This window comes from Ambystoma mexicanum, chromosome 6q (genome assembly GCF_040938575.1).
Source record: "Ambystoma mexicanum isolate Mex_15411 chromosome 6q, UKY_AmexF1_1, whole genome shotgun sequence".
Classification (NCBI taxonomy): domain Eukaryota; kingdom Metazoa; phylum Chordata; class Amphibia; order Caudata; family Ambystomatidae; genus Ambystoma; species Ambystoma mexicanum.
Window position 1 is genome coordinate 96,571,197 of NC_090937.1, and position 27,311 is coordinate 96,598,507.

The 27,311-nt window shown below is 46.5% G+C and overlaps 1 protein-coding gene across 1 annotated transcript in view; it reads right to left on the reverse strand.

Moving 5' to 3' along the window:
* PKD2 (polycystin 2, transient receptor potential cation channel) overlaps nt 1–27,311 on the reverse strand; it is a 309,434-nt gene that overhangs the window by 232,285 nt on the left and 49,838 nt on the right. The window lies entirely within an intron of this gene.

Here is a 27,311-nt window from a genome sequence, read left to right on the forward strand (position 1 = left end):
GTGTGGTAAAGCACTAAAGGCTGACTTGCCGCCAAGTGAAAACACTTGTCTGCCTGATGAGCAATGTCATTTCATAACAATGCACATTGCATATAGTATAAAATAACAACAGGTCACGTTACAGCATTACACACAGCCCTACAGATAAGGGTTGTAGCAGCCATTTTTGCTGCCTAAAAATAGGCACATTTTGTCCAAAAATAAAAATAGGCAGTAAAAATACTCCCAACAAAAAATAGGAAACACACATAGGACCTTGCTTCGCTGCTTTCACCCACACGGCTTCATTGGTGTGTTTGGACCAGTAGTGCACGCAGAATCCGTAGGAAGTATCTACTATTTTTACTGACTATTGCGAAGAGGTAAACATGTATTTTTTTTAACGTGCATGAATAACTTGGTGCAAAGGAATAAATATTGCAAAAATATTTCAGTTTTCCAGTTAAAACATGTTTTCATGAGCTTATAAAATATTCCTATTGAGAATGTGACTTACTTTTTTACTCCCTAAAAAAGAATTTTACTCCCAACTTAAAAAAATTGGAAGTAAAATGCTCCCACTTCCAAATCTTATCTGGAGCACTGATTACACACATAGCAATCTTACATAGTATAACCACTTTGCATAACAGAACCAAAATAGACAAACAGAGAACAGGATAAGATGGTATGAAATGACCTTGCAACAGAACAGAGCAGAGCAGAGCATAAAGATTGGGTCTTAAAATAAACAGCATATTTACAAAATAGAAACATCAGTCCTTTCTGCACTTAGTTGCAGCTCTACAGCTGTAATAGTACAGGGGCGGCATTGGTAAGGGAGTATCACCACTGTGAAATACCTGATGGTATTTCACTTGGCAAACCTCAAGAGCCCCTTATTCAGGTGGCCAAGAAAGGGAGGACCTTCTCTTATCCCGACCCGGAAGGCAGACAAGCGGCAAAAGATCACCTGGGTAGGGGAGCCCAAGGTTAGGCTCATTAGAATGCCCAAAGGGAGACGCGGTATCTTGGCAGAGGAGAGGAGGGCGAGATATCTGAGGCTTTCATGGGCTGTATTGCATCTGCCTCTCTTCCTCCCATTAGAACGCTCCTGCCCCGATCCAACATCCCCTCTGTACGTAATCAATCCTCTAAGGTCCCAAAACTGGTTACACCCAGAAAGAATAACTCCCAGAATCGTTGTTTCACCAGTCTCCATTCGAAGACTCCCCATCCTTCTTCTTCCCGTCCCTCTGATTATCATTTTCCACATTCACAACCTGATCGGACAAAACGCTACGATTTCCACAATCCCCTTTGATCATGTCACAAACCCTGCTATTTCCGCTTACCCAGCAAACGCTGCCAATAGTATCCCTCCGATTGTCATCTTTGGAAACACCAACCTCCTAGGACAGAATACTACCGGTCCCACAACCCCCCCATGTTCTGTTCTGCATCCCGGTCAAACCTTTCCCACCCTACCCCGTAGGACACTTGAAACCTCTAACACCCTCTTTTTCCAATACAAATACTTTTTGGTACTGTGATAAAAAAACTGACTAATAATGAAACTGTTCACCTGACATGTCCCAACCCAGGGGTCAGGCAGAGGCAGGTAATTACTGGCGATAACCACACACACACCTGACAGCCCTTTCTTTTCACCACAGGGATAAAAGGTGGAGCAAGAGAGCACACTACGAGCATGATAGACAGCATGACAAAACGGCTAAGCAGGCGCGGCAGTTCAAGAGGAGGAGTAAGGCAGCGCGAAACCAGATGGTGGCGAGAACAGAAGTGACCTTGCCCTTTTCGTCATAGACCGCAGAACTTTCATGGAGGAGAGCCCAAGACTGCGAACAATAGCACAAGTCTCTTGCAGAAGATGTCAATGGTACACAGAGCATGGTGACGATGATAAGCGGGAGTGAGGGAAACTCCCGCTACAGTGGTACCGGCCTGGACTCCAGTAAAGCAGAAAGCCAAGCGGTTCATTACAGCCGGTGAGTCGAGGAGAGAACCATAAGAGCAGGGCTGTGATGAATGGAACGCAAAGTGGCATGTTTGAACTTAGCTTCAATGAACTGTGAAAGAACTGTAAAAGTGTTGAGGGGAGACCAGCTGCAGAGGGAACAGACACCACATGGGCGTCACTCCGAGAGACTCTGGTCGAACCCGTTGGTTTAAGTGAAACTAAAGAAACCACGAAGGCATAGGAGAGCCGCCAGAAGAGGTCAAAGTGGTCATACTGGAGGTCTAGTAAAATCCTCCTACAGTCGAAAGATTTTGATCTACAAAATTGTGAAAGTAATAGTGAAGTGAAGTGAATCCCGCATGGTGAAAGTAAAAGGGGAAAGTGAATCCCATGAGCATTACAAGTGAAAGTGAATGTGAATGTGAAGGTGGCAAGAGTAAACCCAGAAGAGGGGGCCTAACGAGAAACTGCAAAGTCTAAAGTCCTGAGTAACAGTGTGTTGACAAAGGCAAGGAATGCACACTATGCACTGTTTGAAAAGACTGAGACGCTGAGGAGGGGACAAAAGAAGTACACTGTCCCACTGGTTGTTTGGAATCCGAGCCCGACCTAGGAGAAACCAAGAGACACCGTAGGACAGGAGAAGTACATTGTCCCTCTTGTCACAGAGGGTCCGAGCCCGAACAAGGGAGATCCAGGGGTGGACGGCTAACACTCTGAAAATACATAAAGCAATAACGTGAACCCAAGCAAGGAAGGTTCACAGCGAACTGTTGAACAGATTTTCTTTTTTTTGTATGAACAAAAGCAGAAAGACTTGTTGAAAGCCATAAGGAACCCGGCGGAGGGTGGCAAACAGTCGAAATGGGTCCGAGCCCGAACAAAGGAGATTCAGGGGTGAAGTCATCACCCAAAATCCACTAAGAACAGGAACAGTTTTGAGGGGTCAGCACGAGAAGGGGGGAACCGAGGGTGAAACCATCACCTGACGTGAACTGCAAAGAGAACTTTGTGTGTGTTTGTTTTGTGAATACATCAGGCTCTCAAAGGCAAGAGACTTTGAAGAGAAACTAGACTTGACCATTAACGGTCCTGATTGCTGCCATTGGAACTTTTAACTCATGCTGGGAAAGCTTGAGTGTGTGCTGTGCTCCAAGCTCCCATCTTACTTGTGCTTCATAGGTGGGGAAGGGAGTTCCAAGCTACCGCATCCTGACATATTATTTACAAAAACTTCTTTCTTTTCTTAAAAACTATCCCACACCTTTTTTGTATTAGTTGTGAGATTTGGCAATAGGTTTCTTAGTATAGGCCCTTATTATTTGACACAAAGCCACAGGGACTGTCTTGTTTTTCATTTGATGGTCGATGCTTGTTCCCATCTTGGGCGTTTTTCCACCCTGCATACAGTTAAACATCCTAGAACTGTGATCATTTATGTCGGTTTTACTTGTTGCCACTATGAGTTCCTCACACCACACAGGTTTGCGTGCGCTATAAGCAGTGATCGAAATGAATGGGAATGGTGTTCAACTACTTTTATTTTTGTCTGTTTACCATACCTCTACTTAACCAAATTCACCATTCTTTATAGAGGATTTGTCCATTCATGTCTCTGTGCAAGTTGTAATAGGAGCCTTAGTTACTAGTCACTTATACTATTTCAATGCCCCGGGCACAACACCTTGTCGCATGTTGCACTATGCTTCCGCCTACCCTCTCCTCTGTCAAGATCACAGTTCCACTACTTTTTTCGGCACACTTTTCGTGTTATGTGCAAAGGCAAGCATTTGTCAAAGAAGCAGGATGGTGCGATTGTGTGCCTGTTGTCATTGCATAGTTTTGTGGAGCATGACTCAGGAATCCTGATCGGAGAAAGTATGGTGGTCGAGGCTTTGTTTTGGGGCCTTCTAGCTCACATGTTCTTATGATTGCCTGCAATGAACTGCACTGCAAAAAACTAAATGTTAAATGAAGCCTTGCTTTTTTTAATCAACATTGAGATACACTCACAAAACATACAACCTTTGGCAAAATGCAGTAAGAAGTTTGGTTCAATGCACAAAAACTCTTATGTTGCAACTGTGCTGCTGAAAATGATTCTGAAACGTTCAGTTGTGTAGCCAAAAGACGCCTTGGAAATACTTTTCAAAGTGGCCCCTTATTATGCATTTTGAGCAAGCCAAACCCTTTTCCTGTAGGAACATTTGGAAAATCACACAAAAGAGGCCCAGGCTGCAGAGGCCTACCAGTACATCTCCACAGTTCCCTATAGGCCTATCGACCCTGGCAGTGAGGACATATTATATTACAATTGCTGTTCACTGGAAGAGCAAATTCCATCTCTAAAGCGTGAAAGGGTCCAACTGGAAGCAGTGTCCTGCTGCACACATCTCCTCACCACAATGATTTCCTTGTATGTGCTGTGCGTTCCTTACTAGTGTCTCTTTGTGTCGCTGTAATCAGCATCACCAACCATGCGATCTGAAAGTGGGACAGCATGGGTCCGGACTCTACATACCTCCTTTTACACAGACAAATGGTCAGGAGTCCAGGGCACGGGGTTCATTGTTTATGCCTAGCAGGCCTCTCTTGTCCTGTAGTTTTGGTGTCCTTATTAGGCCGCTTGTGCTGCTCAGGTTATCGTTGCTCACCTCAAACATATGTTTACCCAGTCCACCCTTTTCAGGCCCCAGTCTGCTATGCGATGTGGAGATTGCTCTCCCGCTTCAAGGTCCTGCCCTCATTCCATTTCAGTGTCGGTAGAGCCGCTCCTAAAACAACACAGGGATAGTGTTTATTGGACTATCTACTATATATAACTCTCTACAAGGGAGATAGTTGCCTGGCCCAAAGGATGCAGCTAGAGACCTAGCCCCCTTCATCTCCAAGCTCATCAATGCCTCCTTCAAGACAAACACAGTGCCCAACAACCTTAAAGAATCCTGGGTTCTCCCACTGCTAAAGAAACACTGGACCCCTCTATCCCGACTACTACAGACCCATTACCACTGTCCTCTTCTTACTAAAAATAATCGATAGAGTAGCTTACCTTCAAATCCAGGATTACCTTGAAGCCAACCACCTATTAGGATCAAGTCAATCTGGCTTCCGCCCTCTAAATGGAACAGAAACAACCTTAATAGACCTCAAGACTCAAATCGACGAGTTGAAGGATAATGGGAAGACAGCTATGCTACTCCTCCTTGACCTATCTGCAGTCTTCGACCTGGTGGATCACGGAATCTTATGCAATCACCTCAGATCGGCTGCCCATTTCTCAAGTGATGCCATAACATGGGTCCAGTCCTTCCTAGCAAAATGCACGATAAAAGTCTTTTCCCCTTCAGCATCCGCTGACCATAAACAAACGTCATGCAGCGTTCCACAGGGATCCTGCAGCTCACCTACTATATATAACATCTTTACTAAGCCCCTATTCGACAAGTAGGACAGACTGGGTGTCACCTACACTAATTATGCAGATGATACCCAGATCCTCATTCCCCTTCCGGGCAACTTTCTCGAGGACACGGCCTTGGTAAACAAGATATACCTCCTCATTCAGGCATGGATGGCATTCCATGGCCTCTGCCTGAATGACGACAAAACTGAGATACTGATCCTAGGCTCAGAGATTAACCTAAAAAAAACATAGCCCTAGTTATGCCTCATTCAACATTGACTGCAACTCTATCAAGGTGGTGCCCGTAGTTAAAACGTTAGGCTTCTACCTTGATTCCACACCAACCTTTAAGAAACAAGTTAACTTATTAGCATCCTCAACTGCTTACACTTGGAAGCTTATCCGGGCCAGCAGACCCTTTCTTTCCGAAACCAGCTGCATCACCCTGGCTAATGCACTCATAATGTCCAGACTGTATTATTGTAATGCCTTGTACTCAGGCGCCAACAAATATATCACTGATAAAATCCAAAGGCTGCAAAACAATGCCCTAAGAGCTGTCCTAAATATCCCCAATAGAGAGCATATTACCAAATTCAGAAGAAATGCCCATTGGTTAAATATAAATATAAAGGATAGGATCCTTCTCAAAACAGCTTCACTTACATCTAAGTGCCTGAACAATATAGCACTACCATATCTCTCAGATAGAATAATCAGGAGAACCTCAACACGAGCAACTAGATCTGCCAATGCCCACCTCCTAGAGATTCCTAGATTCAAACTAGCCACAGCTGGTGGTTCTAGCTTCCCGGTCAAAGCAGCCCTATCATGGAATGCTCTATCTCTAGACATTAGAACTGAACAACCATACCCTAAATTCAGATGAAACATGCTGAATTGGTTACATACAAATGAATGCTAACATTCACCCCACCTCACTAGTACTGCTCTAGATATCTGCCACCCTATCTCTGTTCCACTGCTGTCTGGCTGCCTCTGGACAGTCTCGACCTACGGTTCCACCACACCTACTGTACCTGTTACCTATTGCATTACTGGACTGTATTATGTATATGTAACCTATTGCACCACGCCATCAATGTAACAAGTGGTAGCATGTTATCTATGTATCCCTGTACCCACTGCACTTGCTGTAACTAAGCTCTAAGTATACTTGTCCTGTTTGCGCCCAGCTACCTAAGGGTTTGGTGCGCATTACCAAATAAATAAACAAACAAACAAACTGTTTTGTGCCTGTCTGGTCCAAGGCAGGCCATCATTTATAGAAGAATGCCCTCTCAGTAGTCCACACTCTACTATCTTCAGTGATGAGGAAGTATCCAGGGAGGTCATTTGAGCTGCTGCCCCAAACTACTCCTCTGCTCCTCTAACATTGCCCCTGAAACCACTAGTTTCAGGAATCGCAGAGGGAGTGTCACTTTCTGTGTGCAAAGCTCAAACCCAGGATAATCAGCTCAAACCAGGGATTTCTCCACATGTAGGCATGCAGAATATATGAAGCATGTTCTGCAAGCATCATATACCATACCTGGTGATGGTGCAATTATAAGATAAGTAAACTGGGTGCAAGACTGGTGTCGGGTTTACAAGTCTATTGCCCTCTGAAAATCCATTAGAAAAATATGTTAAGGAAGCTAGCTTCCGGGCCTCCAAACAGGTTTGGCCCTAGGATTTACAAGCCCTTAACAGCAAAAGATGTGTGGGGCCCCTTTATTTGCATTGCAGAACACAAAATCGGTCTTCAATATCTGTGGGAAACAAATAAACTGGCGTTCAGTTTATGTGTCACAATCTGCTGTGCTAAGGTAGGTAGGCATGGCAGTTGGCGTTGGCGCCCGCTTTCTCTACTTTATAGATGGCGGTTACTGTGGCGCCTACAACAGCTTCACGAACGCAGACGATCTGACTTGCGTCGGGTAACCCGTTTGTTGCCATGGTTACCCCGATGTGCGCTGTCACCGTAATGACGCAGGGTTTCACACACATTAAAGGGAAAGCCTTTCGGGGAGCCGGCACTTCTGATTAAAGTTGAGGCGCAACTAGTTACCGGCTCGATACCTTTGCATCATCTTTTTTTCGAACCTTGTTGGCGTCAACAAACGGATTCCTATCCGTAAAGTTCCATCTACTTCCTCACTTGATTGCTGCTTTGGCGCATGAACAGAGTATTGCTTTCTTGCTCTGGTTTTTACAAATCTGTCTGGCTTGATTGTGAGGATGTCTCCTTCCCCTGCTTGACCTCGGAACGCTCACTGGATATTCTTGGACATCTCTTCCTCCATGAACTGACCTCGGATCGCTCACAGGATTTTTTTCTGGACTTCCTATGCATTTACCTTTGCCCAGCTGATTTGTTTACTTCTTTCCTGGATTTGCGGCAGACACTTTCATTCTCAGAAAAAGGAGCACTTGGAATTGTTATTTCTTGGGTTCATCATTTGGGATTCTGGTCTCAGCACATTAAGAAGGATTCCCATAGTGCAATACATCCCATCAATAGGATGCAGGCTCAACCTTCATATTAATCAGGTTTGTCCCTTTAACTCTATAGAGGCATATACTCTTTTCCTATGTATAGACACTAAATCCATTCTTTACAGCCTGGTGCATACCAAGGCGGTATGAATTGCTCTTTTGACCTAACCACATTTTTGTCTGTACTTTCAAACAGATAGAAGGGTGTTTAGGGAAACTGTCACTCTTATTCAGCAGACCCTGGTCTATGGGGTTTGCAGTAAGGGACTAACGTGATTCTGAATTCTGAAGTCTTGCAAGTATCTGATTCAGTATTGTGACCACAACAGAATCAGAAGACTACATGGAGTCCGCAGATTCCCTAGCCGCCGTCACCCAGTCGGTGGTGGAATTGCGAGGCGACACGATCACTGCTCATGACAATCTTTGTCATTGCATGGACGCTCTCCAGGGTGCTTCACGCTCTGGTATTCAGGATGCCGCCCAAGCTGGTACTTATATGTCTAGGCCTTCTTACCCTGTCTCAGGCCAAACACCCGTACTGGTGCTGATGTCCTCTCAATTCCCTCTGGCCCCTCCTGAAAGATTCAACGGCGAGCCAAAGGCTTATAGGACCTTCATAAATCAGTGTAAAGGACACTTTCTATGTTGCTCCACCTTGTTCCCTGACTCCACAACCAAGGCAACATTTGTACTTTTGTATTCTCGGTGGGGGGAGAGGGGGCGGCGGCTGCATGGGCTAACCCCTTTTTGGAGACAAATAGCTATATGGTGTATGATTGGTTTGTTTGTTTATTTTATTTATATAGCGCACCTGACCTAGGGGTATCTGGGCGCTTTTAAGACAAGTAAAAAGTTACAGTACAGTATAGGCAATGTAGTTATATACATAAGCATTAAAAAGCAGTTACAAGTAGGAATTTACAGGCATAGGCGGTACATGTAGATAAGGCAGTTATAGGGTAGTCGGATGGAAATCATTCAGTTGTTTATGTGGAGAGGATAATTAGTTCTTGCTGAGTCTCCAGGAGATGACGAGTCTCCTGAAGTTGGAGAATACTTGGACGACGCCTTAAACAGGGCTATGAACCGCGTTTTTGATACTAGGTACAAGACGCAAGCCACAGATCTTGAGTTCCTTAGTCTTGTCCAGGGTAACACTCCCTTGCTTTGTTATTTGGCTAGGTTCAATCAATTGGCTTTTGAAACCGGGTGGCCTGAGGACAAGAAGGCTGCCGTGTTCTACAAAGGCTTAACCGAAGAGTTTAAGGATACTCTCGCTACTGTTAATGTAGTACCCATTGGTTTTCCTGAACTATTGGATCTGATTCTGCAGATCGATGCCAGGCGTGCCGAAAGAACAGGGGAACGAAGGACCCACGTTCGGACGGTTGTTAAACCTTCGGATACCGCAGTAAGGCATACTGATGCCGAAACTATACAAATAGGGACAATACGTGGCCCGTTGTCTAGTGCCGAAACAGAACATCAATGTATGGCGAACTTATGCATGGACTCTTGCTCTGCTGACCATTTACTACGCAGTTGCCCCAAAAAGCCGTTTAGGAAGTGGGGAAATTACAAAGCTCATCAGTAAAAGGAGCCCCCCTGCTGAGTGGTTGCCCTTTGGACTCCCAAGTAGACCCTGATCTGTCACGGATTTACTTGTCCGAAACATTTGTAGACAGCCGTGAGATACCTATGAATGACTGTGCCGTAATTGACTCAGGTGCCACTTGCGATTTGCTCAACAAGCAGGGATTCCCATCCTACCCAAAAGCAAGCCTGAGGTTGTTAACGCAGTCGATGGCACCACTCTCAAATCCAGTTTTGTAATGGAACGAACTGAACTGCTACACATGTCCACTAATTCCTGACATCATGAGAAAATTGCTTTTGATCTCATCACAACACCGCAGTATGGGGTTATGCTGGGATACCTTGGTTACACACCCACAATCCTCAAATCAATTGGGTAACACAGCAGGTGGTCTTCCTTTCTGACTTCTGTGGTTCTCACTTTAACGGTTTTTCCAGCCCTACATCTCCCTCTAAAGCCATACTCATTTCACTCTACGCAGTGGGTGCCGTTTTCAAGAACACTGATAGCAGAACACCAAACGAATACCTGGAGTACTCTGATGTATTTGACAAAAAAAGGCTGAATGACTACCTCCCCGTCGCCTGTATGATTGCCCAATTGACCTGGTCCCGGGTTCTACAGTCCCTTCTGGTCGAGTGTACTCCCTTATGCTTAAGGAGGATGAGGTACTCAGCGAATACATTCAAGATTCTTTGGCCCATGGGTTCTTCCATTCGGTCCTACAGAGAATCTATACACCATGCCTGAGAAGCACGTTTGTAATACCAATATGATTGAGTTCTTGGGTTAGGATCTAATGGACCAGGTTGTAAAAATGAACAAATCCAAAGTTAAAGCTATATTGGAATGGCCCATCCTGACTTCTGTCAAGTCATTGCAGTCGTTTTTGGGTTTTGCTAACTTTTATAGAAGATGTGTTCATTCCTTTTCCTTCATTGCTTCCCCTTTGACATCTCTTATAAGCATCAAATCACCTTTTTCGTGGACCTCGGCGCACCAACACGTCTTTGATGCCCTTAAATCGGCTTTCACCACTGCTCCGGTGTTGCAGCATCCTGATCCTTTGCAGATATTTGTGGTTGAGGCTGATGTTTCAGGGGTCGTGGTTGGTGCTGTCTTGTCTCAGACGTGCCAGGGCATGGGTCGGTTCCATCCGGTTGCCTTTTTCTCCCAGAAATTGACTCCTACCAAGAGGATCTACACCATCACTAAACGTAAACTGTTGGCAATCAAGGCTGCCTTTGTCGAGTATAGACACCATCTGCTAGGGGTGCGACACATGGTTACCATTTATACTGATCACCACAACCTGTTGGCACTCAAAACCCTAAATTTCCTGTCTGCCCGACAGGCTCGTTCTTTGTTTTCTTTGTTTGATTTTGTTGTCACCTATCGGCCAGCCACCCCTCACTCTAAAGCGGATGCTCTCTCTCATTTAGGTGTCCCTGCAGAGCCACCCAGAGAGGACACATATTTCAAGATGCCTCACCAGGTAGCCTGCGGCTGCACACCACAGTCTTCGCTTAGGGAATAGCTTCAGGCCTGGGTCTTCAAGTCTCTGCAAGCACTCAAAGACCTGAATGCCAATATCATCAACGGGCTCCCTTACATACAGGAAAACATCTCGATCCCTACCGAAGAGACTAGAAGGAGCGTGCTCCATTGGTGTCATGACTCACAGCTGGCGGTACATCCAGGCAGGCAAAAGACATTGGATCTACTAAGCAGATGGTGTTGGTGGCCCTCTATGTCACGTGGTGTCTTTGAATATGTTTCCACATGCTCTGTGTGTGTCCAGTGCAAAGGCAGGTCTGCAAAACCTATACGCCTTTTATGCCCTCTGCCAATTCCTCATAGACCCTGATATATGGTTTCCATGGACTTTATCGTGGAACTCCCATGTACAGGGCTATGACACTATTTGGTCTGTCATCGATTATTTCACAAAGATGGCCGTATTAATTCCCTGTCAGGGGATCTCATCAGCTCCGGTTTTGGCGGATTTGTTTTCCAAGCACGTTTTCCGATATTTTGGACTGCCATCTATCATTGTTTCCAACAGGGGATCCCAATTTATGTCTCATTTCTGTTCTGCCCTGATGACCTCTCTTGGTATCGAGGACTGATATTCTAGCGCTTACTATCCACAGACTGATGGACAGACGGAGCGACTGAATGCACCATTGAACAGTATCTCTGTTGTCTTTGTTTTCAACATCAAAACAGTTGGATTTTGTCCTGTACATTGCTGAACTGGTTTATAATATCTCCTTGCGTCCCAATCTTCTCCTTTCTATGCTCTTTATGGTCAGCATCGTAGATCCATTCCTCTGGATCCGTCCCTGCCTGTGGACAATCCTGCTGCTGACGATTGGGTCAGTGACCTAGCTTCATTGCATATGGGTGAAAGGGAACAACTGTCACGGGCAAAAGAATGGGTCAAGAAGTGTGTGGATGCTCATCGCACCCCTGCTACTGAGTATAATGTGGGGGCGAACGTGTAGCTTTCAACTAAGCACTTGAGACTGTCGGGGAAGAAAAAGCTATTACCTCACTATGTCAGTCGCCATGCTATTTCTCAGGTCCTGAACCCTGTGGTCGTCCGCTTGGACCTCCCTGCTCATTGACGTATACATTTGGTATTCCATGTCTCCTTGCTAAGGCCCTACCTGTCTGGTACCAGGATATGTGTTCCTCCGGCTCCGCTGATGGTGGACGGTTCTGAGGAGTTTGAAGTGTGTGCTATTCTGGACACTAAAACAGAACAGGTCCATATGTCTCGCATTTCCTTTGCACAAACTACAAACAAAGATGGCCACGCTAGAAACAGCAAACATCGGTAGTCCTTTAACTTTCTCTATGGACATGAATGGAGGCTGGTAGGATTGCACAGAAGCAGCAGTAAAGGTGAACTAGAACGTGGGGTCAGAGTGTGACACAATGGAGTAAGATAGATGTGGGGCAAAGAGGAAGAGAAGTGGGAAAGCAGGGCTCAGGGTTGGTAGGAGAAAACAGATGGTCGGAGAGGTGGGGGAGGTAGGATGGGATGCGGGCAGGGATTGCTGATGTATGTCCTCGGTCATGGCCTGATTGGCCAGCACATCTCCCCCGGTGCCAATTACAGAAAATACTGCTTCCCATAATGTGAGCTTCGGGCGGCATCTGATGGAAAGCCTCTATGGAAATCCTATACTTCACAGGGTACAATGGTGAACTCTAGTGGGTCCTGGTTGGCTCCCGTTTCTGAGCTGACCCCTGTGCTTTTGCCCCAAGTCACACTCCAAAAATTCACATGCTATTTAATCATATGGACAACACCAGTCTGAAACATAAAAGAAAGTGAACACCACAGAGACATCGTAGGGCACTGAACATGAGGTGGATGGAGCTGCACCATTTGTGGTGCCTATCAAATAGTGAAGCCAGTTTATGTTCTGCTCCACTGGGCGTAGAACCCATCATAACATGGTTATACTAATTTCACTTTGACTTGCTCTTAGGTGGCAGATGCTAAGGAGAAGATCCTGAAGTCTTGTCACTTCTTGCATTTTAGGCTATATGAAGACTACAGACATACTTTACACACACAACTCTAGAGACAGAGTGATTTTCCTTGACAGTGATATGGCTTCACTTGTTCGCCTCCTGTAGGCATTGGGCCACGTGGGAGAACTGAATGTTAGGATGAGACAAGTGGGACAAAGGCTAGAGGCAGTTTAAGCGAGTCCAGCCATGTTTAGATACAACGTGCATTTTGCAACCCTAAAACTAAGGGAAAGTCCTGGTGTGGACTCAAACGTGAGTCTCTGTGCAAAGGCGATAAGGCTCACAGTCCTCCAGGAAGGCTCACAGTCCTCCAGGAAGGCTACACCCCCACTTGCTAAAACCCCACAGTCGCTGAGATTGGTGGCCTGAGCCCTTATGTGTCCTTCTGGGTCCTGGCCCGCCTGCCCAATCGTTCTCTGCCTTCCGCCCGCGCCCAGCACTTGCCTTTGGGCACCCACTGGGCTATGTTGTCTCACAGGCCTGCACTTATTGCATTGGCAGGTGATTACTCCTCACCTAGTGATCTCTGCTAGGCACTTAAATGTTGCTCGCAACTGACTCACTGGCACAATGTTCCTCGCAACTGACTCACTGGCACTTCCCTCGGTGGAGCTCCTAGCACTTTCCACCCATCCCACTCTCTGCACTTGTACGTTGAGAATGCTCACAAGGCCAAGTAAGACCGCCTCTTTCCTGTTCATCCGTTTTATTCCATTTGCCTTTAGGTCCCTTCCTCCCTCCCAGTTTATCTTGTGGGTGATTTGAAACACAATTTCTTGATGTATAAGCGCCTTACAAATGCACAATAAATAAATAAATAAATACTATGCTGTAGCAACATCACCATTAAAACAGCTAAGTCCACACTACAACAGTATTCATTATTATACGCATATCAATGAATAACCAGAAGTTTATACTGAAGAACAATGTCAACTAGAAGTGTGAAAAGACCGATTTGAATAAGGTTTTCTAAAAAATTAAATGCAAAAGCCTGAAAGCACAGTTGGACAAAACATGAATCTTCCCCAAATTCAGGACTATTGGTACACTACATGCAAGCAGAAGTGAAATCCCAACTTGTAATGTGCCCTAAAACCACAGATGACCCACTTTTCGAGACACACACACACACACACACACATACATTAAAGGATGAAAGTTTTAAAGTGCAATCTGGAGTTGGAAGTCTAACCTAGAATATGTACAATTTTGAAGGATGCTCCCTTTCAAAGTCACAGGATGTGTGTTGGAGATTTGAAAATACTCGAGGGCTTTCTATTTTCCTTAAATTAATTAAGTGGAATAAAGAAGTTTAAGGTTTGTGCTTTTCAGGTCACAAATCACAATGGTTTTTAGGAGACCAATGCAGTGGACAACGTTCTTTGATGGATCTTTTGTTTTTCAGATCATTAACATCAATTGCCCGGCCTCTTTCAGGCTGCAAATGGCACTGTCATTGCTAAGCAAGGCAGAGAGAAAATGGAACCCTTTCAGACTACGGCTTACCAAAAGAATTCTTTTGGTTTTTTTTTTTGCTGATCGGGTCACAGGATTTCTGTAAAGGGTCTCTGGAGGCGAAGGAGGGCTCAGGCCTTCCATGGACAAAACGCCCGTTATGGTGCAGAGTAAATCTAGTGACCTATAAACATCAGGACAGTCTAGCTTTCAACCACACTCTTTTACACCAATCCGCGACAGACGAGGCATCGTGGTTGAAGTGAGGCCACCCATTTTCCATTCCTGTCTGGGAAAGCAGAAAGTTATTGTGAATGGAACCGTTGGTGGATGCCCTTTCTCGCGAGAAACTCTTGAAAGACCACTTTCCCTGGCTGTCTGTACTCTACCACGCTCTCTTGCTGGGCCTCTTCCTCTTCCATCCCAGAATCAAAAGAAATGTTTCGATTGGTCTTTAGCTCTAAATGTGTTGTTTTAGAAAAAACAAAATCAGTACTTCCTAAATCAGCAGGTCTTGTGCATGTTCATGTTCAAGTATATTCACAGACTACTCCCATTCTGCTCTCTTTTTTCTCAACCCAACATTTTCTATCAGAACAGACAGATTGCTTCGACTCACCCTTTGCTCCGCAACAGCATTTCTTAGAAATCAATGCAACAGGTGCCATGCAGCGGTTGTTTGCCTGTCCACATTGTTATGTGAGCACAGACAGGGCTGGGTGGGTCGAACACCGGAACTGCCAGGGAGCCACCAAAAAGAGATCACACTACATACGCAGTGAAATAATGAGGATCGTTTTCCCTAACCCTTCTACCCCCGTTTTCATTGGGTGAACCCCCCCCCCCCACAAAAGAAGACAAGGCACCAGTCGTGGGCCCATTTTCTCCTAAACCAGAGTAGCCTGCTGCGAATGATTGATAGCATTACGTTTTTTTGAGGCAGACATACTCTAAACCTGGTAGACCAGTCTTTCTCCCAGTAGTCCTTGCACAGAGGTGCCATGTGTCGATGCACACTAGTGCTCACCACTCCCTTGCCAAATACATGCATCCCTAGGTGTGGATGTGGGAAGGAGGTCATGCCCAGATTGTAGTGCCTGCTGCTTGATGTTTTGAGAGTAACTGACATACCGGTTTTTACTACTGCCCCCAGCTCCAGCACGCCCCCAAACACCACATGTTTTGATCAAGCTGGTATCAAAGCACTCATCCACTCGGGTGCGATACCAATCAGAAACAAGGGATCTAGCAGAGGTGGCTGGGGGGGTGGGGTGTTCTGCTTCTTCATCATACATGCAGGATCATCATCCTCACAGACTGATACATCCCACTCCGCCAGCACGACCAGAATGTCATCTTCTCATGCTGCAGACTCTGCTATTGACTAGCTAGGCAATTCTCCTCCATTTGATCATCAAAGGCTCTGGTACAGGGGCCTGCAACTGTTGGGTCTCCAGATGTTTTCGACTACATCTCTCATCAGCCCTAGACACCACAGTCAATGGGGAGTGATTACAGGAGGTAGTAGTTCAAAACATCTGGCAAACCAATGGTTTCAGATTCCTGCTCTAGAAACGTAGTCCAGCGTTGGGTGAGGTGGTCAAGAGACTGTGTTGCTAGTTGCCATAGGCCTGAATTATGAAATTATGAGACGTCTACCAATGCAATGTGGTTGCCCTGATGCTCAAGACATCTTTGATTTTCCAGAAGACATGCCCAACACATTTCATGGTCCAAAATGCCAGTTTAGCAGAACATTTAATTCCACTGTAACGTCGTTCACAAATGCTATGTGTTCCACGACACTATCCAAGAAAAGGTAAAACCATGGAGAACGTTGCCATGCAGCTCAAAGCCAGAATTAAGCAATGGCTAGCTATCGCAAGTACTCGAGAAACGAAGTACTCCCGTTTCAATTCAACAGTGGATGCAAACCATCCTCGTTTCAAAGAAAGCTCTTACAAAAGCAACACAACATCAAGGAAATCCTACTCCCGGCCTTTAGTGCCAAGGCGGCAGGTCTACCGGTAGGAGTAATTGATGGATCAAAGTAGGCAAAGCCGTTACAGGCAATCATATGCAAGGTGACTGACACACTCAAAATGAAATATGACTATGAAATGATGCTGTCACTATCTGCATGCGGGTGGGTGCCCTGCCATAGGTCAATCATAGAATGCCTGCGACAGAGCCAATCATTTGCAGGCTTCGAGTTGATGCGAGGGAGGAAACCTGGCTCCAAATTGAGAGTTCCTGCCCTGGGTGGCGGGGTTCAATCACAAGTGGATATGCAAGAAGTCTTAGATCGAGTACGGTGCAGGCAGCAGCAGTTTCTGCAGGAACAACTGGCCCTTGTCGGTCAAGGTGGGTGATTGGGTCCAGATTAAGAATCCCAGGTTTGCAGCGAAGGGATTTAGCAAGTATATGAAACCACGTTTAGTTGTCAAGTGTGGTCGTGGTTCCGTCAAGCTTGAAGATGGCTCCAGATGGAGTCTCAGGCTTGTGGTTGTGGTGGACAAGGTCAAAATGGATTCTGCTGGTGGTGCGTGGGGGGAGCCCGAATGCACTGCAGGCACTGCTGGGGCGATGGTTGAGTGTCCCTTGCTATGCCCTTCTACATATGGGGAGGCTGCTGATAAGGTGCCTCCTATGCTGGGCCCCTTCTCACAATTGTGAGAATGCTCTTGTTCCGGTGTGTGAACGGGATGAGGGGGCGTCCTCCCTTACTGGGCCGTCTGTCTCTGTTTAGGGTCATTCTCATCCTGTCAGGGTGAGGAAGGTTCCTTCTAAGTACAATGATTATGTTTTGGGTGCCAAAGTTCGTTAGCACTTTTCTAGTTCATAGGTTTTCCCTCCTTTAAGCTACATTAAGGTCCTTGTTCTGGTCCTTATCTTTCTTTCCCTCCTCTACCTGCATTCTGGCTCTCATTATGTGTGTGTTGAATGTGTGTGTTGGCTGTTGTGTGTGTTGCGGTAGCGTGTTTAGCTGTGTGTGTGTAGTTGTTTTGCCGTCAGTTGTGGGTAAAGGGGGGAGAAGTGTTGTAAAGTGTCTTTTGCTCTTGAGTGGAATTCTACCTCGTAGAATTCCACTCTTTCTCGGATGTCACGTTTACTTCTGTTCAGAGGGGAGATTCCATGAAGAGTCGTTAGAAGCTGAAGTGAAGAGGTGCTGTGTGGCTGAGTACTGCTGGCTCAGGCTGGTTAGCAATAAAGGATCTTCACTCACCTACAGTGTATGCTTCCTTATTACAGTATCCTATCCTGAAGCAAACCCCTTACCTTCCTCTCCTGCTACGCGTCCCTTCCGAGATGAACCTATGCAAATTGGAACTACCCGGGCGCCGTTAACCCCAGAAGAGAGAAAGCGAAGAAGAGAAGGAAGCCTCTGTATGTACTGTGGTGCGTCCACCCACCTGTTGAGACTGTCCAGACGTTCCTCCTAGGAGACCGGGAAACGAACGCCCTCGATGGTTAATAGGGCGGACTATCGAGCGGCGAACCCCAGTCCCTGCACAACCCTTTCTGTGACCTCCTCCAAGACATCATAAGATTCACGTCTAATGGTAGTAGCTGTTAAGATACAGTTCAGAGGGAGAGAAGTTGACACACAGGCCCTGCTGGACTGTGGAGCTGCCGGAAACGTCTTGGACACCTTATGGGCAGACAAGGTGGGCCTAATGAGAATCGCCAAGACGGAAGATAAAAAGGTGGAAGGAGTGGATGGAACACCCCTGTGTTCCGGACTTATTACTCATACCACTGAGGAAGTTAAGGTCTTCATCCAACAGCACTCAGAAGTAATGAGCTTTGACATCATTTGTGTAGCCCACTTCCCGGTTATACTGGGTATAGGGTGGCTCAGAAAATACAATCCTACCATTAACTGGACCAACAATCTTTTGAGTTTTCACTCCAAGCACTGTAAAGAGGAGTGTCTACCCGAACCTTTGTTTGAAACTGTTAAGACTATGTTCTACCGAGACCTGTGTAATTCATTGCATACCTAGTTATTTAACTGAGTTTTCTGATGTCTTCAAGGAGCAATCGCCTCGTAAACTACCTCCACATCGACCATAAGATTGTAGAATCGACCTAGTTCCTCAAGCTGTGGTTCCCATTGGCCGGATGTTTCCACTCTCAGTGTCTGAAAAGGAGGTTCTTAAGCACTATCTAGATGACAATCTCGCTGATGGCCTTATCAAACCTTCTCGGTCTCCAGCTGGGGCCTCTTTATTTTTCATTCCAAAAAGAGACTAAAGAATTAAGGCCGTGTATTGACTACATGGGTCTAAACAAGCTAACCATTAAGGATCGTTACCCTATGCCCATCATTACAGAAGTTTTAGAGTCTGTCCAAGGCTCTGTCGTGTTCACAAAGCTCGGTCTCCGGAACGCCTATCACCTGCTCCGCATTAGAGGCGGTGATGAATGGAAGACGGCCTTCCTGTAACGCTCACCTGATTCCCACGGAGGCGCGGGTCTTGGCAGGAAGGTGTCTGTAACACGAAACGTGATGTGCAGGATTCGGTTGGCTTCTTGGGTCGAACCTCTCCGCACTGTGTGTCGGACTCGAAGGGTGAGGTTTCTGCAGGTGAAATAATATGGGGGTTAAAGGTCTGGGTTGTGAATGTCCCTATCTCTCTCCTCTCAGCCTGACTGTTGAGCCCCCCTCCCAGGTCAATGTGCTCACCTTAGATAGGTGAATGCTGGGCTCTCCATCTGCGTCTAGTGCAGGGTGCCGTTGCCAGTTCCTTCACTGGTGAAACGTTGGCCTCTTGACTTCAGAGGATGGGTACCGTCGTTGTCTGCACGACCGGTAAGTTTCTGGACACCTTTACTCTTTATAGTCTTTTTATGCGTGGCGGTGAAGCGCCTGGAATTGCGTAAGTATGGCAAGCGCTCTTACTGTCTCTTTCTTTGTCTTTGCAGGCGACGATGCAGAATGAAGAAATCCGGAATTCGCCGCGTGCCGGTAAGTGTAACACTGCTGTGGTCTATGAAGATGCAGCGTGAGGAATCCGGAATGCACAGCGTGCCGGTAAGTAGAATAATGCTGTTTATCTTTGCAGGTGAAGATGCAGCGTGAAGAATCCGGAATGCACAGCGTGCCGGTAAGTAGAATAATGCTGTTTATCTTTGCAGGTGAAGATGCAGCGTGAGACACGGCCGCTGCCGATGGATCAGGTAAGTAAACACTGCGTGTTAAAGTTCGTTCTGCTAACCTGTTGTTTCTGGTCTTTTGCAGGTGCTGATGTTGATCGGGTACAGGAATGGTAAGTATAATTCTTGCAGGTTCAGGATCCAAAGAAGAAAGGCTGGAACAGACTCGGTGAGCGTTCTGCTGTAGATGCAGAATAACGCGAAGCACATTTCATCAATCGGGTGTGGTTTAAATAGCCTAGGAGTGATGAGGCGTCTCCTTCCATGGCCCCGCCTAGGTAAGAAAAGAGTTCCTGCTTCCAGAAGAGTTCCAGTGCTGTATCCAGGGAGTGGAGCTGCCCCACCCAGGTAAGAAAGTAGTCCCAGTTCACGGAGGACTTGTCTGGTAAGTAAGCAGCATGGTCTGCCACAGGTAAGTCCACCCAAGCACCTTCACACCAATGATGAGCCCGGCGCTTCCAGTGCCGGGACCGATGCTTCTGATGAGCCTGGTGCCACCGGCGCCAGGACAAGGTCCAAAAGGTCCCTGTGGGGACCGGCTGGTGCCTAGGATCAGGGTTAGGGGCCTGCTTCCAAGGACGTTGGGCTGGTCCTGACTCCTTGGAAGCAGTGATCATGACAGTATCCCCCCTCAAGGCCCCTCCTAAGTGTGTCTTTCCCGGGGGCTTTGGCTTGTCGGGGTGATTCAGATGGAATCTCTTGACCAGACGAGGTGCGTGGACATGTTCTGAGGGTTCCCAAGACCTTTCCTGGGGACCATATCCTTTCCAATCAACCAGATAGTATAATTAAGACCTGGAAATTTTGGAGTCTAGGATGTTCTTCACTTCGAATTCGAGTTCTCCGTCTACCAAAACGGGTTCTGGGAGTTTAGTCAATCGGGTTTCTGGTTGTACTGGTTTTAATAAGGAGACATGGAATACTGGATGTATTTTCATATGCGTAGGTAATTCCAATTTGGCAGCCACCGGATTAATTATGGCAGATATGAGGTAGGGCCCAAGGTATCTCGGGATGAAAGTGCGGGGTCCTTTTAAAGGCAGGTGCTTAGTGGATAACCAGACTTGATCTCCTACAGCGTAGTGAGGGGCCTCTTTACGGTGCCGATCGGCTGCCTTTTTGAATTGAGCTTTAGCTCTTTGCAGATGGGCAGTGGCTTCCTTAAAGGCACAGGTGATCTCCGAATGCAAGTGATGCACAGCAGGTGCTTCAATTTCTTGGGGAGGATCCAGGTTGGAGGTTCTAGGATGGTGTCCATATAATAGGAAAAAAGGAGTCTTCCCGGTTCCAGAATGAGTCGAATTGTTGTAAGCGTATTCAGCGATTCAAAGAATGTCCTTCGAGGGTTTTTCTGTTTGTTGGAGCATGCAGCGTAGATATTGTTCTAATGTCTGGTTTGTCCTTTCGGTTTGTCCGTCAGTTTGGGGATGGTGACTGGTCGAAAGTCTTACATCAACTTGGGCTAGACGACAGCAACTGCGCCAGAAGTGGGAGATGAATTCACTTCCCCTATCGGAGACTAAAACCAAAGGAAAACCGTGTAAGCAAACGATGTTTGCCAAGAATTCCCGGGCCAATACTGAGGCTGAAGGCAGACCCTTCAAGGGTATGAAGTGAGCCATTTTCGAGAATAGATCCACGACTACTAAGATGGTAGTATATCCCAAGCATGGAGGTAAATCCGTGATAAAATCCATGGACAGGGTATGCCATGGACAGGGAGGAATGTCAAGTGGCTGTAATAGGCCGGCTGGTTTTTGCTTTTGACTTTTATTCTGGGCACACACACCGCAGGAGATTACAAAGTCTCTAATATCCCTTTTCCACGATGGGCACCAGAAATGTCTTTTAATCTTTTCCATGGTTTTGGTAATGCCAGGGTGCCCCTCCATTAGAGAATCATGATAACCGGAGATTACTTGTTTTTGTAGTTTCTCACAGGGCAAATGCAATCGTCCTCGGAAATATGGTAGGTCTTGATCTACTGAGAATTCTTTTCCCTTTAATTGCCAGTCCTGCAAATCGGCCGGAGTTAGGAGTGACTTGACTGAAGTCTTGATGTCTTCAAAAGATTGAGTGCTGACCAAACCCAAAATCCTTTGTTCTGGGATTATGGGTATTGGATCTGGATTGATCAAATGTTCATCTACTCCCATCCGGGAGAGGGCATCCGCCTTTCCGTTCTTACTACCTGGTCGATAAGTAATTATAAAGTCAAATTCTGCTAGGAACAGAGCCCAGCGAAGCTGTCTGGAAGACTGAGCTTTGGCTGTCTTTAGATATTGTAAATTGCGGTGGTCAGTCATTACGGTGACTGTGTGTCTGGCTCCAAGAAGATAATGCCGCCAGGCTTTAAAGGCCGATCTGATGGCCAAAAGTTCCTTGTCTGTAATTGAATAGTTGATCTCAGGAGGCGAAAACTTGCGGGACCAAAAGGCAACCGGATGTAGTTGGTTTGTGACCGAATCTCTTTGTGATAACACTGCTCCCATAGCAAGACTAGAAGCATCCGTTTCCATGATGTAAGGAAGTTCTGGGCGAGGATGTTTTAAAACAGGTGCAGAAATGAATTTAGCTTTTAAGTCTTGAAAAGCTTGTTCCGCTTCAGAAGACCACTCAAAACGTTTGTTCTTTTTCAACAGAGCGGTGATGGGCTGGACTATCCAGGAAAATTCAGGAATGAATCTGCGGTAAAAGTTAGCGAATCCTAACATGCTTTGAACTCCTTTTACAGAGGTTGGTGATGGCCACTTGATAATTGCATCAACTTTCTTTGAATCCATATGGACTCCGTTAGGTGACAATATGAATCCCAGGAACTCGACTTCCGTTGCGTTGAAAACGCATTTCTCAAGCTTAGCAAAAAGACTATGTTGACGCAATCTCTCGAGAACCTTTTTAATGTGTCTCTGATGTTCTTCTTCAGATGATGAATATACGAGGATGTCGTCAATGTAGACAACTACACACACGTCAATGAGCTCTCTAAGGACATCGTTCATAAAATATTGGAAAGCAGCAGGAGCATTACACAGTCCAAAGGGCATCACTTGATATTCGAATAGCCCGTACTTGGTGCGGAAGGCCGTTTTCCATTCATCGCCCTCTTTGATCCGTACCAAGTGGTAGGCTCCTCTGAGATCCAGCTTTGTGTATATACATGCATCTTTGACTTGGTCCAGGAGTTCAGGGATCAAAGTTAACGGGTCTCTGTTTTTAACAGTGATCTGATTCAGGGCGCGGTAATCTATGCAAGTCCTAAGGTCTCCTTCCTTTTTCGGAACGAAGAACAAAGCCGATGAAGCTGGAGATTTTGAAGGACGGATAAACCCGTTAGCTAGGTATTGGTCCAGGTACTGCCTGAGGTGAAGGTTCTCTGGCTCGGTGAGGGCATAGATCCTGCTGCAAGGAGGAGTTGTTCCAGGTATCAGATCTATTTGACAGTCGTAAGACATATGAGGAGGTAGAGTGTTAGCTTGATCCTTCTGGAAGACGTCTTGGAACTCCTGGTATTCGGGAGGTAATTTGAGAATCTCCTCAGAAGAGATCGTCGCTAATGAAACATCAGGTCGAGGATAACAAGTGGTAGAACACTCTGGAAACTGAACCGTCTTTGCTCGCCAATCAATCTGAGGATTGTGCTTCTCTAACCAAGGGATTCCCAGAATGATCTGGAACTGAGGGGCCTTGATTACATCGAACACTATTCTCTCCCGGTGTCCATTGTGACTCAACAACGTCACTTCTTGGGTGGCATGCGTTACTGGTCCGGAGGCTATCTCCGTGCCATCCACAGTAGTGATGCCGTCTTTTACTGCCTTAGGGACAAGGGGTAGATTCATCCTTGATACCATTTCACGGTCCACATAGTTACCGATTGCTCCGCTGTCAATGTAAGCTTCAATTGCATGCAAACGATCCGGACGTTCAGGACTAATGAGGACCATGGGTATCACGAAATGCGAGGTCACGGGACAGATCTTAACGCTCGGCAAGAGGACCTCTACTCTTGTCGGGCGAGGTCGTTTCCCTGCTCAGAATTTGTGGTACAGGTATCCGCGGCTCCTACAGTCTTCTTAGCTGGTTTCACGGGACAGTCCCGAAGAAAGTGTCCTGAATTACCGCAATAGAGGCATAATTGCAGCTGCCTTCTTCTTTCCCGCTCTTTCTGGGTTAAAGGTCCTCTCATGCCCCCTATTTGCATGGGTTCCACAGTGTCAGCTCCCTTATTCGAGGTCTGTGGTTTAGAAAACACTCGGGTATCAAATCTGGAACGATCTGCCTTCCTGTTCTGTAGTCTATGGTCCAGTTGGACAACTAAGTCAATATAGTCCGAACATTCTTGTGGAGGATTCACAACTTGCGCTAGCACATCCTTGAGCTCTCCACGCAGGCCTCTGTAGAAAAGCGTTATTCTCTTGTCCTCGGGCCATTGTGTTTCCACTATGAGTCTATTGAAAGAGGCTATATAAGTCAAGAGGTCTTGGTTACCCTGTCGTAATGAGAGAAGTTCATTGTCCAAGGCCTGCCCTTGTGCATGTCTTGCGAACAGTTTCTCCATGCTGTACTGGAAGGCTTGAAAATCGTGTAAAACCGGATCATCCTGGGTGACTAAAGGGATCGACCAATCTGCAGCGCTGCCACTGAGATAAAAAAGCACGAAAGCCACCTTGGCCTGGTCTGTTGGGAATGCAGCTGGTCGACATAAGAAGTGCAGGCGGCACTGGTTGATGAACACTGCAAATTTCTTTGGATCACCAGCAAAGGGCACATTACCGGGCAGATTGATTTGCACTGGATTTGAAGCTGATGCAGAAGGATAACTCCCTCCTGGAACGGGCAAAGGTGTCTGTCCTGCCTGCGTTTGTAACAACTGCCTAGCAAGGTCCTCTGTTCGCTCCTTAGAAATGATCAGTTCTCTTCTTAGAGAGCTCGTTTCCTGGCGAGCTGCATGTACTTCTGCTCTTAATTCCCCAAGCAACTGGGCTAGTTGATCAGTATCTGAGGTTTCCATTGCGCCTGGGTAGGAGTTTTGTGGTGGGCTTTGCATTCTGTAACGCTCACCTGATTCACACGGAGGCGCGGGTCTTGGCAGGAAGGTGTCTGTAACACGAAACGTGATGTGCAGGATTCGGTTGGCTTCTGGGGTCGAACCTCTCCGCACTGTGTGTCGGACTCGAAGGGTGAGGTTTCTGCAGGTGAAATAATATGGGGGTTAAAGGTCTGGGTTGTGAATGTCCCTATCTCTCTCCTCTCAGCCTGACTGTTGAGCCCCCCTCCCAGGTCAACGTGCTCACCTTAGATAGGTGAATGCTGGGCTCTCCATCTGCGTCTAGTGCAGGGTGCCGTTGCCAGTTCCTTCACTGGTGAAACGTTGGCCTCTTGACTTTAGAGGATGGGTACCGTCGTCGTCTGCACGACCGGTAAGTTTCTGGACACCTTTACTCTTTATAGTCTTTTTATGCGTGGCGGTGAAGCGCCTGGAATTGCGTAAGTATGGCAAGCGCTCTTACTGTCTCTTTCTTTGTCTTTGCAGGCGACGATGCAGAATGAAGAAATCCGGAATTCGCCGCGTGCCGGTAAGTGTAACACTGCTGTGGTCTATGAAGATGCAGCGTGAGGAATCCGGAATGCACAGCGTGCCGGTAAGTAGAATAATGCTGTTTATCTTTGCAGGTGAAGATGCAGCGTGAAGAATCCGGAATGCACAGCGTGCCGGTAAGTAGAATAATGCTGTTTATCTTTGCAGGTGAAGATGCAGCGTGAGACACGGCCGCTGCCGATGGATCAGGTAAGTAAACACTGCGTGTTAAAGTTCGTTCTGCTAACCTGTTGTTTCTGGTCTTTTGCAGGTGCTGATGTTGATCGGGTACAGGAATGGTAAGTATAATTCTTGCAGGTTCAGGATCCAAAGAAGAAAGGCTGGAACAGACTCAGTGAGCGTTCTGCTGCAGATGCAGAATAACGCGAAGCACATTTCATCAATCGGGTGTGGTTTAAATAGCCTAGGAGTGATGAGGCATCTCCTTCCACGGCCCCGCCTAGGTAAGAAAAGAGTTCCTGCTTCCAGAAGAGTTCCAGTGATTTATCCAGGGAGTGGAGCTGCCCCACCCAGGTAAGAAAGTAGTCCCGGCTCACAGAGGATTCCTATGTGGCTGGTAAGTAAGCAGCATGGTCTGCTGCAGGTAAGTCCACCCAAGCATCTTCATACAAATTATGAGCCCGGCGCTTCCAGTGCCGGGACCAGTGACTTTGATGAGCCTGGTGCCACCGGCGCCAGGACAAGGTCCAAAAGGTCCCAGTGGGGACCGGCTGGTGCCTAGGATGAAGGTTAGGGGCCTGCTTCCAAGGACGTTGGGCTGGTCCTAGCTCCTTGGAAGCAGTGATCATGACAATAACATTATTAACTGAAAATAAGCAACATATCTTTAATCAAATCAATGTGTGGCACTCTATATGGCGTTCTGATGGAATTCTCTCGCTTGGCATATCTAGCCTCTGAACACAGGTCTCCTGTTAGAATTTAGATCACCAGTGCCGGTCGTTGGTGAGCACCGGTACTGCACCTATTTTTGACAGCTGTCTTACCAGTAAGCAATCCTCAAAATATACTTTGTTCAAATATAGATACACTTCTGTGGACCTCAGATTCATGTAGATTCTTGTGGGAGAATGATGTTGACCCCCCAACAAGGAGGTGGGACCTTTTTATTGGTTTTGGTGAGCCATGATTTTAGCAATTTTTTACATCAAATAAAACGGATTTTGAACAGCTCTATATTCCTTTGCACTGATTTTGCTCTGTGTGCAGCCGAAGGATGGGGTCTGGCAATGGTCTCCTGTATTAACACTGACAGAGGCAAAAGAAGATGGCAACCTATCTTTCAGATTTTTACTGCGCATTTTGGGATGATTTCTGGTGAGCAGCATGCTTTCCGGCGGCCATTATGATGTTTCCGCTGCCAGTAATGCACGGTGATGTTGTAGGGCTTGGATGCGTGGGTGAAAACATCCCACAAGATCCATCCCTCTAACGCGGGTCGGATCTGACTCCGCAGGGTTCCGTTTTGGTTATTTTCTTTTTTTTCTGTCCCGCCTCCAATTTTGAGGAAAAAGGGGAAAACACTTCTGCAACCACCCTAAAAAAAAAAATACTGAACATGGGGAGCGGGTGACACCCCCGCAACACATGTTCAGTATTTATGAAAATCGATCGAATAGTACTGGACGAAATAGGTCAAACTGTAACATTCGATAGATTTTTGTCATCAAAATGGACAGTACTTTGAATAGAATCACTTTCCCGACAGTGTTCTGCAAGCTCCCAGCGCCTTTCACAGGGACAGGTCTTCCAGGTGCCTGCCGCTGTAAAATGCGACCCAAAAAATGCATTTTTATCCTGTTTGAGGAACAGAAATGCAAGCAACACAGCAGCGGTTCATACCTTAAAAGAAATGCATGACAGGGTCAGGAAAGACCCTGTCATGCAGTGGCAGCCCCACATCTCGTGCGCGTAGGGTTGCCTACAATTTCTGCACATTTAAAAGTGCATCTTGCTTGGAAATGAGGGATGTGCTTTTAAATTGATAGAAACGCCACTTTATTTGATCAAGGAGGTGAGGCCATCTGAATGGGCGCGCATATAAAATGTACTTTTTTGGGGCGCAAGTGATGAGATG